Here is a 20,178-nt window from a genome sequence, read left to right as displayed (position 1 = left end):
ATCTCAGGGTTGTTTTGATTTGCATTTCCCTAATGGAAAAGGATGTTGAGCACTTTCTTAAGTATCTCTCGGCCATTTTAGACTCCTCTATTGAGAATTCTCTATTTAGTACAGACTCCCACTATTTTTTCTTTTTTTTTTATGTCTTGATTTTTTTCCTTTTTTTTTAAATTTCATTTTCCAGTTTAAATTTAGATAAGAAACAAGGTTGCTTCACAAGTCAGTTCCAGGTCCCTCTCCCTTTCCCTCCCCTCCTCCCGTGCCCTCCCCCCAACCCCCCCCGTTATCCCCTCATTCCCCCAGGAAGGGTGAGGCCCTCCATGGGGGTGTCCATAGTCTGTCATTTCATATAGGGCAGGGCCTAGACCCTTCCCCAAGAGTTCAGGGTGAGAGTGCACCTCACATTGTTCTATGGGAGTCCAAAGTCCCTGTGTATACTTGGGATGGGTACTGATCTGCTGCCCAAGGCTCAATAGATTCCCTAGGCCTCCTCACTGACACCCAGATTCAGGGGGTCTTGATCAGTCCCATGCTGGATTCCCAGGCTGATGCCTGGGATTCAAGAGTTAACCTTTGTCTGGTCAGCTGTTTCTGGGGGTTAAGCCAGCCCAGTCTTAATCTCTTTGATCATCAGTCCTCCCTCTCTGTTACTGGCTTTCTTGAGTTCAGCTCAGTACTTAACCGAGGGAGTCTGCCTCTTCTTCGATCAGCCACTAAATGAAGTTTCTGTTTCCCAGACTCTCTGGCCATAGGATTGTAGGCTGGCACTCCCCAGATCTATGTCTAAAATCCATATATGAGAAAGTACATGCCATGTTTCTCTTTTTGTGACTGGGTTACCTCACTCAGGATGGTTTCTTCTAGTGTCATCCATTTGCCTGCGAATCTCATGATTCCATTATTTTTTTTCTGCTGAATAATACTCCATTGTGTAAATGTACCACATTTTCTCTATACACTCTTCGGTTGAGGGACATCTAGGTTGCTTCCAAGTTCTGGCTATTACAAATAAAGCTGCTATTAACATAGTGGAACAGACATCTTTGTTGTATGAATGGGCATCTTTTGGATATATGCCTAAGAGTGGAGTTGCTGGCTCTTGTGGTAGGTTTATTCCCATTTTTCTGAGGAATCTCCATACTGATTTCCAAAGTGGCTGAAGCAGTTGGCACTCCCACCAGCAATGGAGGAGTGTCCCCATTTCACCACATCCTCTCCAGCATAAATTGTCATTGGTGTTTTTGATTTTAGCCATTCTGACAGGAGTGAGATGGTATCTCAGAGTTGTTTTGATTTGCATTTCCGGGATGGTTAAGGATGTTGAGCATTTTCTCAAGTGCCTCTCAGCCATTTTAGACTCCTCTATTGAAAACTCTCTATTTAGTTCTGCAGCCCACTTTTTAATTGGGTCCTTTGATGTTTTGGAGACTTGCTTCTTGAGTTCTTTGTAAATTTTGGAGATCAACCCTCTGTCAGATGTGGGATTAGTGAATATTTTTTCCCATTCTGTGGGCTGCCTTTTTGTCTTGCTGACTGTGTCCTTTGCTTTACAGAAGCTTCTCAGTTTCAGTAGGTCCCATTTATTAATTGTTGATCTCACTGTCTGTGCTACTGGTGTTATGTTCAGGAAGCTGTCTCCTGTACCAATTCGTTCAAGGGTACCACCCACTTTCTCTTCTAAGAGGTTCAGTGTGGCTGGATTTATGTTGAGGTCTTTGATCCATTTGGACTTAAGTTTTGTGCATGGCGATAGACATGGATCAATCTGCATTGTTCTACATGCCAGTCTCCAGTTATGCCAGCACCATTTGTTGAAGATGTTATGTTTTTTCATTTTATCTTTTTTTCTTCTTTGTCGAAAATCAGCTGCTCACAGGCTTGTGGATTAATCTCAGTTTGTTCAGTTCGATTCCATTGGTCTACCTGTCTATTTTTGTACCAATACCAAACTGTTTTCAGGATTATAGCTCTGTATATATATAGGTTGAAGTCAGGAATGGTGATGCATTCAGATGTTGCTTTGTTGATCAGGGTTGTCTTGGCTTTGTTTTTCCATATAAAGTTGAGAATTGTTATTTCAAGGTCTCTGAAGAACTGTGCTGGAAATTTGATGGGGATTACATTGAGTCTGTAGATTGCTTTTGGCAAGATTGCCATTTTTACTCCATTGATCCTACCTATCCAGGAGCATGGGAGATCGTTCCATTTTCTGGTGTCTTCTTTAATTTCTTTCTTTAAAGACTAAAAGTTCTTGTGATACAGGTCTTTCACTTGTTTGGTTAGCATTACCCCAAGGTATTTTATGTTATGTGTGGCAATTGTAAAGGGTGATATTTCTCTGATTTCTTTCTCAGCCCTCTTATCATCTGTATATAATAGGGCTACTGATTTTCTTGAGTTGATCTTGTATCCTGACACTTTGATGAAGGTGTTAATCAGCTGTAAGACTTCCCTGGTAGAGTTTTTTGGGTCACTTATATAAACATATCATCTGCAAATAATGAAATGTTACCTCTTCCTCTCCAATTTGTATCCCCTTGATCTCCTTTTGTTGTCTTATTGCTCTTATTTTTACATCAATGTTCATGAGGGAAATTGGTATGAAGTTCTCTTTCTTAGTTGTGTCTTTGTGTGGCTTTTGTATTAATGTTATTGAAGCCTCATAAAATGAGTTTCGTAAAGACCCTTCTGTTTCTATTGCATGGAATACTTTGAGGAGAATTGGTATAAGCTGTTCTTTAAATTTCTGGTAAAATTCTGCAGTGAAGCCATGTGGCCCTGGGCTGTTTTTTTTTTTTTTTTTTTTTTTTTTGGTTGGGAAACTTTTGATGACTGCTTCTATTTCCTTAGTTGTTATAGGTCTATTTAAATAGCTTATCTGTTCTTGATTTAATTTTGGGAGGTTATATCTATCCAGAAAGTTGTCCATTTCTTTTAAATTTTCAAATTATGTGGAGTATAGGTTTTCAAAGTATGACCTGAGGATTTTCTGGACTTCTTCAGTGTCCGTTGTTATATCCCCCTTTTCATTTCTGATTTTGTTAATTTTCGTGTTCACATTCTGCCGTTTGGTGTGTTTGGATAAAGGTTTGTCTATCTTGTTGATTTTCTGGGTTTCAGAGTTTCCATGGAGAAGTCAGGTGTAATTCTGATATGTTTGCCTTTATATGTTATTTGACCTTTTTCCTTAGCTGCTCTAAGTATTCTTTCTTTATTCTGTATGATTGGGGTCTTGATTATTATGAGGCTATGGGATTTTTTTGTGGTCCACTCTATTTGGTGTTCTGTAAGCTTCTTGTACCTTCATTGGCATGTCTTTCTTTAGGTTGGGAAAGTTTTCTTCTATGATTTTGTTGAATATGTTTTCTGTCTCTTTGAGTTGGGTTTCTTCACCTTCTTCTATACCTATTATTCTTAGGTTTGGTCTTTTCACAGTGTCCCATTTTTCCTGGATATTTTGTGTTAGGGATTTGTTGGACTTCAGATTTTCTTTTATTGATGAATCTATTTCTCCTAATGTGTCTTCAACACCTGAGATTCTCTCTTCTATCTCTTGTATTCTGTTGGTTATGCTTGCATCTGTAGTACCTGACCATTTCCCCGGTTTTTCTATTTTCAGAATTCCTTCAGACTGTGTTTTTTTTTTTATTGTCTCCATGTAAGCTTTCAACCCTTGTACTGTTTGAATTGTTTCTTGTAATTTTTGCTTTGTGTTTTCCTCTCTTTCTTGCATGTATTGTGTTTTTTGTTTCATTTTTTCTTCTATTTCTTGCATATTTTGTTTGCTTTTTCTTCCATTTCTTTAAGGGTTTTTCTCACATCCTCTTTGAGGGACTCTATCGTTTTCATGAACGTTTTTTATTGTCATTCCCTTTTGCTTCATCCACATTGGGTTGTTGAGGTCTTACTGGTGTAGAATCTCTAGACTCTGGTGGTGTCATATTTGTTTTTCTGTTCCTGAGTGTGTTTTTATATTGCCTCTTCCCCATCACTTCTTCCAGTGGGTTTAGAAAGAGTCTCTTCCTCTCCTGGTGGGTAAGTTCCCAGGGTTCCCTTTTGGTGGGTGCAAGCAAATCCAATATTTTACAACTTATTTATTCTTTTAAATTTCATTTATATTGCAACCACAGATAAATTTAGGGTTTCTTGTTTGTTTGTTTTTGTATTTTTGTATTTAACTTTTTACACATATTACTCTCAGTGCCCTCTCCCTCCCCTCTTCTCCGGGCCCCCAACCCTCCCATCCCCTCACCCCATTCTATCCCCAGCCTGCTCCCCAGGAAGAGTAAGGGCTTCCATGAGGGATTTTCTGAGTCAGTCATATCATCCCAGGCAGGGCCTAGGTTGTCCCCTGTGTGTCCAAGCTGAGAGAGCATCCTTCCACATGGTATGGGTTCCCCAATTCCATCTGTATATCAGGAATAAATACTGCTCTACTCTCCAAGGTTCCATAAATTGCCAAGTTCTCTTCTCTGACACCCAGGTTCATGGGGGTAGGGGATGGATGTCTTGATCAGTCCCATGCTGGCCTCTCAGTCATCAGTCTGGGGTCCATGCATTCCCCCTTGTTCAGGTCAGTTGCCTCTGTGGGTTTCACAGCATGGTCTTGATTCCTTTGCTCATTACTCCTCTTTGCAACTGGGTTCCACAAGTTCAATTCGGTTTTTAGCTGTGGGTGTCTGCCTCTGCTTCTGTCAGCCATTGGTGGAGGCTTCTAGGATAGTATATAAGGTAGCCATCATTCTCATTATCATGGGAGGGCATTTAAGGTAGCCTTAATGCCAGTTGGTGTCATTATCATAGCCGCTTTATGGGCAGCAGGAGCCACAAAACTGAGTTAAGTGGCCAGGTCACTGGTATAAGTAGACAGCCTGGATGTTCGCAAAGATCTAGGTCTTCCATTTGGTCCCATTGTTGATCAGCTTCTCCTTGTACAGCAATTCCTCATGTGTCTCAGTGGAGAAATCAATGTTGGAATCCTCCACGATAGTATCAACAGGGCAGGCCTCCTGCTAGAAACCACAGTCGATACACTTGATAATGTTGATGTCATAACGAGTAGTCCACAGGCCTGTGCAGGTCAGACAGCCTCACACAGCTAGCAGGCAGTGCAGCGCTCTTCCCCAGATGGGTAGCTGCACAATGTGTGTTCCCCATGGAAGCGTGCACTCAGTGCTCCTTTCTTAAATGGGAAGTTGATGGTGGCTCAGGGTCATGCCCAGTCCTCCATCAGGTAAATACTGTCCACATCAGAGTCTGAGTTGCATAGTCAGTTACGGACTTCATGTCCATCTCAGCCTTTTCTACATTCACATACTTGTAGGTTGCTGCCACCACACTGCTATGGAGGCTTCGATCACTGAGATGTCCTGTGAGCATGGCCTTGGCCAAAGCCCGTGGCAGCAGGAATGAGGTCAGAAGGAGCTGCCAGCTCCTTCCCTGGCCCAGGTGCGGCTAAGATAAATTTAGTTTTAATCAACACCATTTTTGTTGTTGTTTTTCGAGTCAGGGTTTCACTGTGTAGCTTTGGGGCCTATCCTGGTACTTGCTCTGTAGACCAGGCTGACCTCGAACTCACTGAGATCTGCCTTCCTCTGCCTCCCGAGTTCAACACCATTTCTTGAACCGCAAAGTAGCAATTTTATTATGACATCTTAAGACATTATAATATCTCTGAACATATTTTTTAATATTAAGAGTAACAAATTTTCCCGGGCACTGGTGGTGCATGCCTTTTATCTCAGCACTCAGGAGCCAGAAGCAGGTGGATCTCTCTGAGTTGGAGCCCAGCCTGGTCTACAGCACGAGTTCCAGGACAGCCTTCAAAGCTACCGAGAAACCTGTCTTGAAAAACAATAAATAAATAAATAATTTAATAAATAAATAAATAATGCATTTCAGACAGGTGAAGGAAGAAAAGTGCAAATAGATTTGTTTTATATAATTTTCTTGCAAGGTTGAGGAACTGTTTAAAAGACAAAGTGACCACAAGAAAGTAAAAATAAGAATTAGTAATGAGAAGGTATGGAAGAAATGTCATTCCTTTCTTTGCTGGATTTAGAGGATGCTCAATCTTTACTAGACCTAGTACCTGTAGTGAAACTTGTGTCTGTAGCTAACAGTGTGGATCAAGCAAACTTTAATCCTGAACTCCAACAACAGAATGTTGGAAACTTTGGAAACTGATGTACAGCAACAAGATTCTTCAATACTGCTTCATGGTACTGACACATTTGAGATCAGATAAAAAAAAATACGCTTTACAATATGCCACAGAATAATATTTAAAGGCAACATTTACTGAGAAATCAACAAACACTAGGCACTACAGCTGAGAATTATCCATTGTCATAATTAAGTCTCATAATGATCAGAGATGTTTCTCATAATTTTCACTGAGAGAGAGGCAATTGAGCCTCCTGTGTTCATGACAACTATTCTATATTCTTGCTGCTAGGGAATAAGCCCTCCCAGGCAACCTTCACTGTCTTTTGACAAAAAGTCCATACATATGTAGTCTACCCTGCTGTACAAATGTTTACATGTAGCTGCTGAAATGAGATATTGGCTATGAATTCCTTGAAACTTATTCTGGAAGTGCAAAAAGTTTTGTTTGATCATTACCCAAATGCATTTTTCATTATTCTTCAAGCTGGTTTCCTTGGATAGTTATTGATGAGATTTACAGGCTCAGAAATTCAGCTGACGTGCAAACAAAGACAGAGAATGCATAGCTTCCAGCAATACCATCCATAATAATTGACCTTGTACTATGAATTGTAAGTGTTGAGCACTTACAATTGAAGATTTCAACTAACAGAAAGTGTTCATGAGGGTAGGACTGGCATTGTGAGCGTGCACAGATGCAGACTCAGAAGAAACTTGGTGTTTTAACATTCATTAGTTTTATAGCCATGAAGGTCATTTGTAAAATTTCATTTACATCAGCAGACTGCAATTAGAATTTAGATAATAAACTGGTCCATCAAATGCCAGAACAAATGCATAACTTGTCTTCTCAAAATATCAATATACAGCAACACCTTCAGACATGTTTGGGGACAGCAACTGATTAAAAACAAACTGTGATGGCAAAGTAGCCAAATGTAATGGTATCAATATGTATGTTTTTCACAGACTGTAGTGAACGTGGCTGTTTAATGATTCAGCAATAACGTGACTTGCAAGTAAGAAGGTTTGACTAACATGATAGCAGTCCTATGCTGTGTAAATATATGACTGTGGACCTGAAGACAATGAAGGTGTACCTTTTGCAAACTTCCCCAGTAACATTCCAGAGACTATTCAAAATTGAATTTCCAGGGCTATCTCTGAAGGAGAAAACACTGTCTCTTTCACAGCTTTAACTATGGCCTTTGCCATATGCCTGGTATACATTACGGAACAACATACACTCTAAGGAATAAATGATTGCAACTTCTTGAAAATAGCAGAAACCAGTGCTTACTGTATAGAAGCTGCAAATTACAGATATATTTACTGTACAGAGAAGGAGCTTGTGCAATAGTAATTATAGTTCAGTTTTGCATTTTGTTCCCATTGTGGTATAACTGGTTTGCAAGGCACCTTGGCTACAAAGGTGAATCGTTTTCCCTGCATGTGCTGGGAAAGCATGTGTACAACTACACAGTGATTTTATCACACGATAATTAATTTTAAAGTGCAGGTTCCATGGCACTGAGTCAATGCATAAAATTAAGTCATGGATATTACATTATTAAGTGAAACCTTATTTGGTAAAGCTAATGAATTCAAAATTTCAATAGCTTTAAATGCAGGTGTTCCCAGATGGCAGAAAGATGGTTTTCTTCTATGTATTATTCAGCCATCTGCTTCCTCAGACTTCCTCTGGGCTCTTTGTGTCCCTGTTTGTTCTCAGTTGGAGGATATGGGAATAATGCAGGCTACAGCTACTATAAACTACCCTAACCTTAAAGTAATAAGATTCATTTTTGCTCATAGGCCCCAGGAAAAGCTGGTAAAAGGACTTAACTAACCTAAATGGCATACAGCCTTTAAATTGTACTTCCTGTCTTGGAAACTTTGGAAACTCATAACACACTCATAACTGGTTTGGCCACAGGTGTCCCCAGAAGGTCAACCCCACATGGCAGGAAGAGTCAGGAGAGGCTTCACAGAAGCAGTGAGAGAAATGATGGTACTTCAGAAATAACCAGCCATTCTGCAGGAGGAGAAGCAAGAAGGAGTCATGAGTAAACTAAACAATGAGTACAACAAGCTGCAGGTTAGAGAGAGCGTTCCATCTCCCCTCTGCAGCAATGGTGTGACAATGATGGCGAAGGAAGTGAACAGGGCCAATAAGGGGAGGAAGAAGAAGAACTTACATGTCACTGTGGCAAGCCCCTGTTCTGTCTCCCTCTCCCCACTTCCCTCTGTACTTTCATTGACTGGGTCCAGTCCTCACAAACTATTGTTCTCATTCTTGCTCATTCATGAGGATAATCTCCCTGCTAGACAGGGCCACTAAAGGGAAATCTTTCCTATTGAACAACTGACCTTTTAATTCTCCCAATTGACTGTGTAGATAAAGCCTGGTCATGTGTCTCAGCCAATTGGCCTCTATTGAGAAAAGCTGAGCATGGTTCTCTCACTGACACAGACATAACTCGAGTGTTCCAAGGACATGGGCAAGGGCCGTTCAAACAGCGTCTGCTAATTAACTGCCTTTTGAAATAAGGCAGTTTGAGGTATTGTGTTCTGGTATTGTGTTTCCTCATCGATACCCTTCAGCCAAGAGAGTGCAATCCCCAGCGACAGCAATATGTTCATTTATTTTTAATATTCCATGACCTACTCAGGGTTATGGCCTCATTAAAAAACGATTGATGTCTCTGACATGAGCCTGTGAAATGCCCTTGTTGTCTGCATTTATACATGATGAAGAAGAAAAAAATGAAAAAGAGTTGCCCTAGATCTTAAGAACATTGTAACAAAAACTGACAAGAGTAATTGTTTGCTACATTAGGGACGTATAAAAATAGATAACCAATCAAAGGAGGTCAGTGGATTTTTCTTCTATATATGGTTAGAAGATACGTTATTTTTAAAGTGTTGAATTACTAACATTAGTGGGACAAAATCTGGCTCACTTATTAATTTCACTTAATTAATTTTCTCCTGAACAGGAAGATACTGGAATATGTAGAGTCATTTGTTTTTTACTTTGGTTTGTGTATGTAAATCCCACAAATAGTGCCCCTCTTTTAAATATTTCTATAAATACTGTGTTTGGAAAAACTCATGAATAATGTGTTAAGTCGTATGGTCCAGGCATATTCTAAACACAGACAGCTGTCAAGAAATGTGACCATTACTCAACTGATAATTGAAAATACACAGATAAAGGTACTGTTTTAGGAAAGCATGATTTTATGTTCACTGATTGTTGATAACCGATATTTATAATGAGTTTCTCTGGCAGCGCAGTTTTGTACTATAGAATCTTCTGATTGATAGGGGAAAGAATGCATGATGCTAAGCAAGATTTTGCTAATAAACTCTTAAATGAGAAACTGATTGGAAACTAGATGTCAACGTTTGGTGAGCATGTCAACCCCAGAGCCAACTGACTTATTTCTTTATCTTTCAGACAGAGTGGTAAGGTTTAGACAGCTAAAAAGGCCCTGACTTTCAAACAGAATGGAGTAGGAAAGTTTAAAAAGCTAAGATAATATGTGAACATAGTCCATTGATGCTGCATAACTCTTGAATGGAATGAGGTACATGGTCCTCTGAAAGAAGTCAGAAAACAAACTATCATGAGAATTTAAGGATATATAAGTATAGGGTAGAATCCCAGATCCAGTAAGTCTCCAAAACCAGTGTTATGATCTTAATAGACTTTGTTATTATAGATGTTGTATATATGATGTGTTTGCATAAGTCTGTACACCATGGCCTTTGTGTAGAAGTCACAAAACAACTTTCTGGAGATAGTTCTCTCCTTCCACCTTTACATGGGTTCCCAGGATCATTTGAAGTTCCCTAAACTTGTAGAACAAATGCCTTTATCAACTGAATTGTCTCAGACTGGAGTGATATAATCTTTTCCAATGTTATAGAGGTAATAAAATCATAAGATTGTGTAAGTAATAAAAAGAATAGTCCATTCAAATGTTTGAAATGATATGTGGTTTATTATAGTTTAACACATACTAGTCCTTCATGATATTGTATTAAAAAAGTATGGGTAATATTCTAGAAATATAATATTCAAGTTAGGTCTCTATGAAAAATAAAAGTTATCTAGATAGAAAGGAAAAGAATAATATTCTAGGCAGGAGGAAAAACATGTAGAAGTCTCAGAGTCATACAAGACATAGTTCAAAAAAGAAAGTATTTTGTATATTGTATACATAGTTTAGAAAATCCTCTGTCCAGGATATTGTGTTAAGGGTGAGCATGATGAGACTGCAATAGGAAGATTTGTAAGTGACACACATGACTCAGGTACACTTAACCTTATTTAAAAGCATATGCCATTTCAGCTCACCAAAATCTGAGTAATAGTAATTAACTCTATGTTAAGTGCTAGATTTTATAACAAACAGTGAAATATAAAATCTCTCCTAAAAAACTCAGCTTGATTGTTTGAATTTCTTGGTAGTCTCATTTAACACCCAACATCATGAGGTATGAATATCCCATGAGGTCTCCAAAACAGAGGAGACCAAAGTGAGAAACTTCAAACTTTGAGGCCAGATAGGAAATGGTAAAATTATGAATCAACTTGGTCCACCTGGAGTGCTACAGCAAAGCCACCAAAGCTGGGTAGCTTTTACACAAAAGAATTTCAGTTTTCAGACTTCACATGGCTGGAAGGTCCAAGCTTAAGAAGTCAAAATTTGGTGTCTAGTGAACATTTTCATCTTTCTCATTCAATGGACCTTGTGGCTGTGTCCTCACATATCAAAAAGATCAGGGAAAACATGTGGGGTCTCTTTCACAAGGTCTTTAATTCCAGTCTAAGCAGGCATGCATTCATCACCTTCTCACCACTCAAAACCTCCAATTTCCAACATCACTGAATGTAGACACTTCATAGAATGAATTAAACCCAATTCCATTGCATTCTAAACTCTTTTTCTCCACCATACCTGCAATCAACAGTCAAATGTTGTCCATAATTACCAGTGACTGAATCTGGACACACTTAGAACAGCCTACAAGCCTATACACAAGCATATACAAGTAAACTAGAAAAGGTGGGGCCATATTTACACAGTATGCACACAAAGGTGGAATTTAGCAGTAACTAGTTAAAAGAGAGATGACTTCACTGTTTGTTTTTATGCTCCCTCACAATCCACTGTCAGAAATTTTGTGCTGATTCATATCCCTACCAGTGCCATGTTCCTTAAACATAGACTAGACCTTACAGACTTCTGTGTCCACCACATGTCAAGACACAATATGAGCCAGAAAGCACAGATTAACATTATTGAATGAAATGAGGAGGGGGTTTTATTGCAGATATGGGGGAGAGTACAGCCAGAGGCGACTGGAAGAATCCAAACTGCACTGGGTCATGTGATGAGGCATGTGGGGTGAGTGAGAGTAGAAGGGAGGGAAAACAAAGGAGGAATGTGAGACCAAAACAGGAACAATATACCTTGCAGGTTAAGATTTTTGTTGGCCCCCACAGCTAAACACTGAACTGAATTCCTGGAATCCAGTGACAGAAAGGGAGAACTGATGAGCAAAGGGGTTAAGACTGGGCTGGTTTAACCCACAGAAACAGTTGACCTGAACAAGGGGGACTGATGATTGCGTGGAAAGCATGGGACTGATCCAGACCCCCTGAATGTGGGTGTCAGTGAGGAGGCCTAGGTAATCTATGGGGCCTTGGGTAGTATTTATCCCTGAAATACAAATGGACTTTGTGTGCCCATCCCACAAAGAGGGATGCTCTCTCAGCCTGGACTCTTGAGGGAAGGCCTAGGCCCTGCCCTGGATGAAATGACAGACTCTGGAGATCCTCCATGGAGAGCCTCACCCTCCCTGGGAGCTGGAGTGGAGACTGAATGGGAGACTAGGCCTGGGGGAAGGGGTGGAGGAGGAGGGGAGCGAGTGCGAGCTGGGATTGACATGTAGAGAAAGCTTGTTTCTAACTTAAATTAAAAAGGAAAAGAAAAAAAAGATTTCTGCTTGCTATTAAGACAGTTAAAATCTTAACCCACAGACAGGCTAAGATTTCTGTCTGTGCTGATGGCTGGGAGTCCAGCATGGGACTGACCAAGACTCCCTAAACGTGGGTGTCAGTGGGGAGGCCTAGGTAATCTATTGGGCCTTGGATAGTAGATCAGTATTTATCCCGGGTATACAAATGGACTTTGGATGTCCATCCAACAATGAGAGATGCACTCTTACCCTGGACTCTCGGGGGAGGGTCTAGGCCCTGCCCTAGATGGAATGACAAACTATGGACACCCCCATGGAGGGCCTCACCCTCCCTGGGGAAATGGGGGGATATTGGAGGGGTTGGTGGGAGGGCATGGGAGGAGGGGAGGGAAAGGGAGAGGGACCTGAAATTAACATGTGAGGCAGCCTTGTTTCTAATTCAAATTTAAATTTAAAAATAAAAATTAAAAAAAAAAAGATTTCTGTCTGTGACTAAAAAAAAATAAGTTCCAGTGTGTCCTGTGTTAAGTCCTTGCAAGTTAAGGTTTCTACTTGTAATTAAGAATAAGTTCTTATTTCTTAGATGTGATGTATGCTACAAAACATGTTTTTCAACCTACACTAAAGTTAAGGACCCTATTCACATGATGGGTATCCTTACCCTTGTTCCTTCCTTTTCATTGTATTTTTCTAGCAACGTATAACAGTAAACTCTCTCACTCCTGTGAAAACCTTGTGTCTCCGACAAAAGGGATCTCAAGAGGCCTGAGGGATCTCCTCTCTAAAACCCAGACTTGAGGAGAGGCAGCTGGACTGGCAACTCCCAGTACACCCCAAAGTAAAGCTTGCTTCTGTCAGACAATTGTGGATTCAGTCTTTCTCTTTGAAATTCTCAGGTTTAACAATGGACTGAGAAAGAGAGAGCCAAGGGAACAGAGAGAGAGAGAGAGAGAGAGAGAGAGAGAGAGAGAGAGAGAGAGAGAGAGAGAGAGATTCAAAAGAGCACATGAGCACATGGCTGAAATAAGTGGCTTATATGTGGATGAGAATATTGGGAAGGGAAGGAAACTCCTGGCCTGTAAAGGTTTAGGGGTATTTTTGATGGAGTTTCTGTCCTGCCTGGTCCAGCAGCTGTTCAGTCCCCCCCAAAAAAAACACACCGAGGCTACTATTAATTATAAACTTTTTAGCTCAGGCTTCTTATTGGCTAGTGCTCTGTTAGTTATTAACGTATCAAACTATACATTGCCATGAGTTTGTGGCTTACCCATAATGCCTCCAGGCTATTTAAGCTGGTTATTCCCACCCTGCTACATGGTTCTCCCTGTGGTTTCTCCTCTGTCCGTGGAAATACCAGGAATGCTTTGCTCAGATTAAAACCTGGACTTTAATTCAGCATGATCTGATTTATTGCATTGACGGAGAGACTTAATATTGGTGTTCAGAAATTTACACAGTCCTTATATCCAAGTGTTGACTGTTTCCACCTTCATGCTGGAGCAGGAGCTCAGAAAGTGCTTCTGTGAGCCTACTTTGCTCCCAGTTAACTGGACGTTAAACAAAATAAAATGTCCACAGTCACACTTCAAGTAAGGTATTCTCTCTTCTCTCTTCTGCAAACGTACTACTGAGTTCAAATTTACCAGCAATGCCATACGTGGGCTTGAAAATAAGAAAGAAAGCAGAGAGTGATAGTCCTGGTGTTAGCAAAGGACGACAGCGGAAAATATATGGATTTGCCAGTAGCGTGGGGTGGCAGCAGCCCAGCTTTTCCCACCCATCTCTGTACTGCTGAACTGCAGCCAGAAGGCCCTCCTCTGTCCGAGGGAGGTCTTCTCCTTCAGTTAATTCTTCTAGGAAACACCCTTAGGGATCTTCCCAGAGGCATACCTCTTAGTTTATCAAGAGCCACTCAGGTTGACATCTAAGAGTACCCTGGAAAGTCCTGTGCCAAATGTGTTCCTGCCATCTACAAACCCATTCTCTCTTTCACCCTCTGACTTTTTACACCAACTAATTTAGCACTCTAAGACATCAATTCTGTCTCTTATCACCCTAGACAGTTGAATCTCGGATGCGGACTAGTGTCTGCTAAGAGAAACCGGCTTGTGGGAAATATTCCAAAGTATTATAAGAAGTGACACGAGGGGTACAAAACGGATAACAAGGCATGCAAGCCTTTGAAGTCCCAACCAGATGAAGGAGTAATCAATGGCCCAGACCTACAGAAATGCCTTGCCAATTCCCAGTCCTCATCCCCGGGAGCCCGGCTGTTCTCATCAGCATTCGCAGTAGGATGCAAACCGCTGGCTGGAAGCTGACACTGATTTGAGAAACTTCCCTCCAGGCCAACTGCTCCAAGGAGAAAAGCTCGGGGTTCAGAAGCAAACACCAGGGTCTGTTGTTCAGCAGATTTGTTAGCTTTTAGAGATCACAAGGGAGAGAGCACACCACGGAAAGGCTAATGCCCCGAGGGGAAATATTTTTTCTTTGATTTTTTTTTATTATTGGGGTGGGGGAGACATAAAATGAATGTAGTTTTTCCTGATAGTTACAAAAGCCTGTTGTGATTTTGTATACTGACTTTTTGTAGGTGGTATTTTTATGTTTTTTTGTTTTGTCTGTTTTTTGTTACCTCCCAGTGAACTTTCTTCTATCTACAATCAAGCAATAGAGGGTGACCTAGGCTATGGTAGCCTGGTTGTCTCTCATTAGAGAGTAGCCATGGGCTCTTTAAACTAATAAAGCTGAAGAGAAATCACAGATAAAGTGAGATAGCATATTCAGGTGCAGATGACTAGAGAGGGGGCGGGGAGGCTATGTTAATAATTATCATGCTGGAGTTAGGAATGAGAATGCTGAAGAAAAGCACTTTATGATTGATTTACAGCCCTTGCAAATGCTCGGCAATTTTGGAGTTTTCCATCCCCCCCATAAACAGAGACCAGTGTTCCCCAGGAAATTATTCAAGAGACAAAAAAGTAAACACTTTTATTTTCACAACAGGAAGAAAATGAAATAACATGTGTACCATTAGCCTGCTGGAAACCCTAGAGGGTGTGATTTCCGACACACAAGGTAAGTTTCCTTGATCTATCAGGAAGAAACCTCGAATTTAGCACTCTCTGGTGTGTCTCTTAGTGCTGGGCTTCCTAATTCCAAGACTTTTTTTTTCCTTTACCTATATCTCAGTTGATTTGTTCCAGTTTCTGGTTTTGTTTTTATCAAGCTCTGAGCTATTTATCAAGGAAGTATAAGTTGACCCACTGTGTGCATGAGTATAGGAATCTATGTGTATGACTATTACATCCCACTGTCTGTATGTGTGTTTGCATACACATACATACATTATTAATAAGAAATAACAAACTTAAAACACTAATGAAAGCTGTTGTTAAAATGTTTAGGTTTATCCAGTAAGGAGACACAGACCGCGACTCAACGATCCCACGTGGAGTTTATTGGTGGATGGGGAGGGAAAAGGGGAGCAGAGAGAGAGAGATAAGAGAGTGAGAGAGAGTAAGAGCAAGAGCAAAAGAGTAAGAGAGAGTAAGAGAGGAAGAAGAGTAAGAGAGAGTAAACGGGCAGGGGTCAGTCCCTTAAAGGGGTCCTTTGCACCTGCCTGGTTCTCATGGAACTCTGGGCTGGCCAGAGTGTTGCCTGAGCGCATCCTGCCAGGTAACAGGGCAGGCCAGAGTAATGCCTGAACCTTTCATTCCCACCTTTATTTATGATTAAAAAGAGATGGGGGTGTTAGACGTGGCAGGTTCGGGATCAAGGACGTTGAGTTCTTAAGACTGCTTCCTGCTGACCTGAGGGCGTCGATCATCTTTGGGGGAACCTGAGAAAGTTGGGGTGTTGCCACGCTGGCTGTTCTATTGTAGTCCAGGGCGTATGGGACTCTCTGTAGTCCAGGCTGTAAGGGACTGTCTGGCGCCTCTGTAGATCTGGCAAGATGTTAGCAGAGTAGAGAACAAAGTTAGGTTTAAAATTTTCTTTCTTAGGTCCTGGCATTTGCAGGGAAGATCATAAGATGAGGAAGGGGTTCCCGAGGGGTCCCAAGATGAGGGAAGAGGGAAGGGAGTTCCAGGACCAGGGAGAGATTGAATAATATTTGGAGTGAATCTGACCTGTTTGGATGGGTCCAATTTGGCTTTCTGGAACTGACAATAATCCTTTGAGTTTGTGAAAACATAAGTATTAGACATATCAGCAGCATATTTGTGTTAGAAGAGACTTGGCTGAAAGCATTAACATTTTTAAAACTGACAGATATTTTAGCACAATGAAAAGCACCTTAATTTTGAGCTTATAGTTATGATCATATAGTGGTATAGTTGTTTAGCACTGTCGGAGTTAGATTAGTAGCTTATCAGAACTTTATTGATTAATGTTAAGACTATGAGAGTAGTATAATGAAAGAGAGAAACTTGGAACATATTTTTTAATGTCTCAACTTAAGCATCTTATATAAACCTTAGAGTACTCATTCCTGAAATCTGTTTTATGACAGAGCTTTGCCTTGTCTGCTACTTTAAGTTGGCAAAGCTACCAGCCGTCAAAAGCATCAGAGTTCTTGAGAAGGATAAGATTTTACCTGAGATTGAATAATGAGAGACTTAGTAGCTGACTGCATGGACAGCCACCCCCAAGGGCCTCCACAGTTGTTGAAATCAGAAGCTCCAAGAACACCTGCCTTTTGCTGATAGTGAGACCTGTGGATTGGGACTTTTTAGGAAGACTTTCCTATCGTTGACCCGAGCAACATGGAGAAAGTCGATTCCAGTGTCCTCTTGTTCACAGCCTGAAGAGTCCTTTGAAGCAGTTGAGGTGAAGGGCAGGGTTGCTCAGTGGCCAGCAATGCCACTTTTGTGGGCAGAGTTTCTTCAGTGTCCTTTTCTTGGAGGAAATGGGGTGGTGCTAGCAGCTGGCCTGTCTCTGTTATAAAAAGCTTTTAAATAAGACATTTAAATGCCATGTTCTCTAGATCTCTGAGCATTTTGAGGACCATTTGTCTGTTTAGTATATGTTAGTAGACAGAATTTATCTCTAGTGACTTGCCTTAAGCACATAGATGGCTAGAGAATAGAAGTAATAGAAGCTTTACCTTTGTAACCAGCTTACAGGAAGGACTGGGTGTTATATTTTCTTAATCTGAAATAGACCCTTATAACTTTAAATGTTTATCATCATTTAAAAGATATAACAATTTAGAAATACTTGATATTTAGTATAGTTGAATTAAAGTTACCTAATTTTTTACACATATGTATAGATACATTAAACAGGATTGGGTAAAAGTGTTTGACCCAAACTTGTAGTAAACAGATAGATTTAAAGAGACAGTGATGAGAAGGAAGATTTTTGCAGATAGAACAGAGGACCGGCAGAAGCTGGCTGGTCTGAGTGGGTGTGTCTACAGGTAGGTCACGTGGTAAATATGGCGGACTCAGTAAACACGTTTCTAAGCTAGGCCGCATGGTTTAGATCGCCAAGATGGCAGCCTCTATAGGCACATTTCCGTCGGTTAGCAGAAGTGGCCTTTTTTCTCCACAAGTGAGGCAGAAAGATGTGTGACCAACGTAGGTCTAAGAAACAAATGAATGAATGGCCCGTGCCAGGGTATAAAACCCGAGAGACCCCTCGTGGGTCCAAGCAGTAAAAAATCCAAAACTCAAACCTCATTTGTGGGGAAAAAATGAAAAACTCTCAGAATGTCCTGAGCAGATGCTAAACTGGGATCAACAGGAGAGAGGCAAAACAGAACACTCCCAGGTGGAAGGTGGTTCCCGCCCTGTGGCAGGTTTAGCCACGATGGGATGTGGCAGGAAGCCTCTGTGACTGGCGGGAGTTTTTAAAGCTAGAAGAATGGGACTTAGAGGAAGAAAGAATGTTGAAGAGAATGTTTAGTAGAGAGGTATTGAAAAGCTTGAACATAGGACAACTCCTTCCATCGACCAGATCACTGGCAGTGGTTAGAAAGATCACATTTACTTTGTCAGTTTGTTATCTATGAGTTCAGTCTAAAGGAAAATAAAACGGCCAGATCAACTCTTCAGAGCTCATCAGCCCTAGAGTTTAGTTAGGGCAGAAAAGACCACCCGAAAAGGAACCAGCGTCCTAGAGGTGAAGAACCACCGTAGGTTCAGAAAGGAACCGAAAAACTCTTCAGAACTCGTCAGCCCGAGAGTCTAGTAAGGGCAGAAAAAGACCACCCGAAAAAGAGCCAGCGTCCTAGAAGCAAAGCCACGTAGGCTCGGAAGGAACGTCCTAAAGGGGCCGAAAAATTACCAATAGGCCGTGCCCGTGGAAAAAAAAACCAAGAATGATTGTCAGACGATGGGGGCCAACTGTGATCTTGAAGATCGTGGCTGGATGAATTCCCCACATTTCCAAAAACACCATAAGGGTGGCAGACACTCGGCGGTCAGCCCTTAGGGTTTAGGGAAAGGTTTCGCTGACTTAAAGGGGGTCCTTACCAAATCGTAGCCGGTGTTGCATGTAAAATGTAGCGTTCCGGTTGATGGAAAGTGGGCCATTGTTCCGATGTTACAGGTTACCTGCGTGGTCACCTGCTGGGTTGGCAGGCAGCAGAGCCGCAGGGAGAGCCTGTCCAGGTCAGGGAACCAATGTTGTTAAAATGTTTAGGTTTATCCAGTAAGGAGACACAGACCGCGACTCAACGATCCCACGTGGAGTTTATTGGTGGATGGGGAGGGAAAAGGGGAGCAGAGAGAGAGAGATAAGAGAGTGAGAGAGAGTAAGAGCAAGAGCAAAAGAGTAAGAGAGAGTAAGAGAGGAAGAAGAGTAAGAGAGAGTAAACGGGCAGGGGTCAGTCCCTTAAAGGGGTCCTTTGCACCTGCCTGGTTCTCACGGAACCCTGGGCTGGCCAGAGTGTTGCCTGAGCGCATCCTGCCAGGTAACAGGGCAGGCCAGAGTAATGCCTGAACCTTTCAAAAACAAGGTACTTTATAATATATAATTCTACAGAAATGGTCTCCAGAACAGAGAAAACACAAAAATGCCCTATGGCATGCTGATCTGAGTAATACAGTGTAGGGCTTTTTAGTCTCCCCATTGTGAGGAATTCCTGTCTTATTCTCCTATAAACTGGGACGTGCATCTATAGCAGTACTTTTCTTTGGAATGCCAGCTCACAAATAATGACAGGAAGACTTATTATTACTCAGGAAATCTCGACCTTAGCTTAAGCTTGTTCCCAACTAGTTCTTCTAACTTAACCCATATTTTTTAATCTACTTTCTGTCAAGTGTCTCCTTACCTTGTCTCTCTGTACTTTCCATCCTGTTTCCTCTGAGTCTGGCTGGTGACTCCACCTTTCTCCCAGCAGTCTCTCTCTCTTCATGAAGTCCCTCCTGTCTCTCCTGCCTAGCTATTGGCAGTTCAGCCTTTTATTACAGCAATCACAGTAATGTATCTTCACAGTGTACAAATATCCTACAACACACATCCCTCTCAAAGTCCTCATCTCATTGGCCTCATCCAATGAACAACTCAGAGCTTCAGACTACCCTGCCTTTTTCCAACCCTGGGCTCTGTCCCGAAGCAGACAACCCATAACTGTATAATTATCCGAACAAACAGGAACCTGTAGCATGAATAATAAAAATCAAAGAGAAGAATGTTGGGGTTAAAGCTAGAGATCTGAGAAGCAAAGTGACCAGCCACTAGAGCTCTTACCTCTACCAATGATCAGACCAAAAGGACAATCCTGTTCTCAGACTCAGTCTCCAGACTGCAAATGTTCCTCAGACTGCAGTGCTCTCCCCTAAATCTCAGACACCCTGAACTCTGTCCCCTCCAACCTCATATTCCTCTTTAGTGCTTGGATTAAAGATGTGGGATCCCAAGTACTGGGATCACCTTTGTGTGAGCTCTGTTTCTCTTTTAGGCAGGATCAGTTTCATGTAGCTAAGGGTAGCCTTGAACTAACTGAGATCCATCTGCCTCTGTCTCCCAAATGCTTTGATTAAAGGTGTGTGCCACCATTGCCTG

The 20,178-nt window shown here is 41.4% G+C and overlaps 1 pseudogene; it reads right to left on the bottom strand.

Moving 5' to 3' along the window:
- Positions 1–4,850: 4,850 nt before the first annotated feature.
- On the bottom strand, positions 4,851–18,701 carry LOC101823537 (annotated as a pseudogene).
- Between the last annotated feature and the right edge of the window lie 1,477 nt (positions 18,702–20,178).

This window comes from Mesocricetus auratus, unplaced genomic scaffold (assembly GCF_017639785.1).
Source record: "Mesocricetus auratus isolate SY011 unplaced genomic scaffold, BCM_Maur_2.0 Super-Scaffold_100006, whole genome shotgun sequence".
Classification (NCBI taxonomy): Eukaryota; Metazoa; Chordata; class Mammalia; order Rodentia; family Cricetidae; genus Mesocricetus; species Mesocricetus auratus.
The sequence above is the reverse complement of the archived record's forward strand: the minus strand, read 5'-3'. Positions and strand labels throughout refer to the sequence as shown.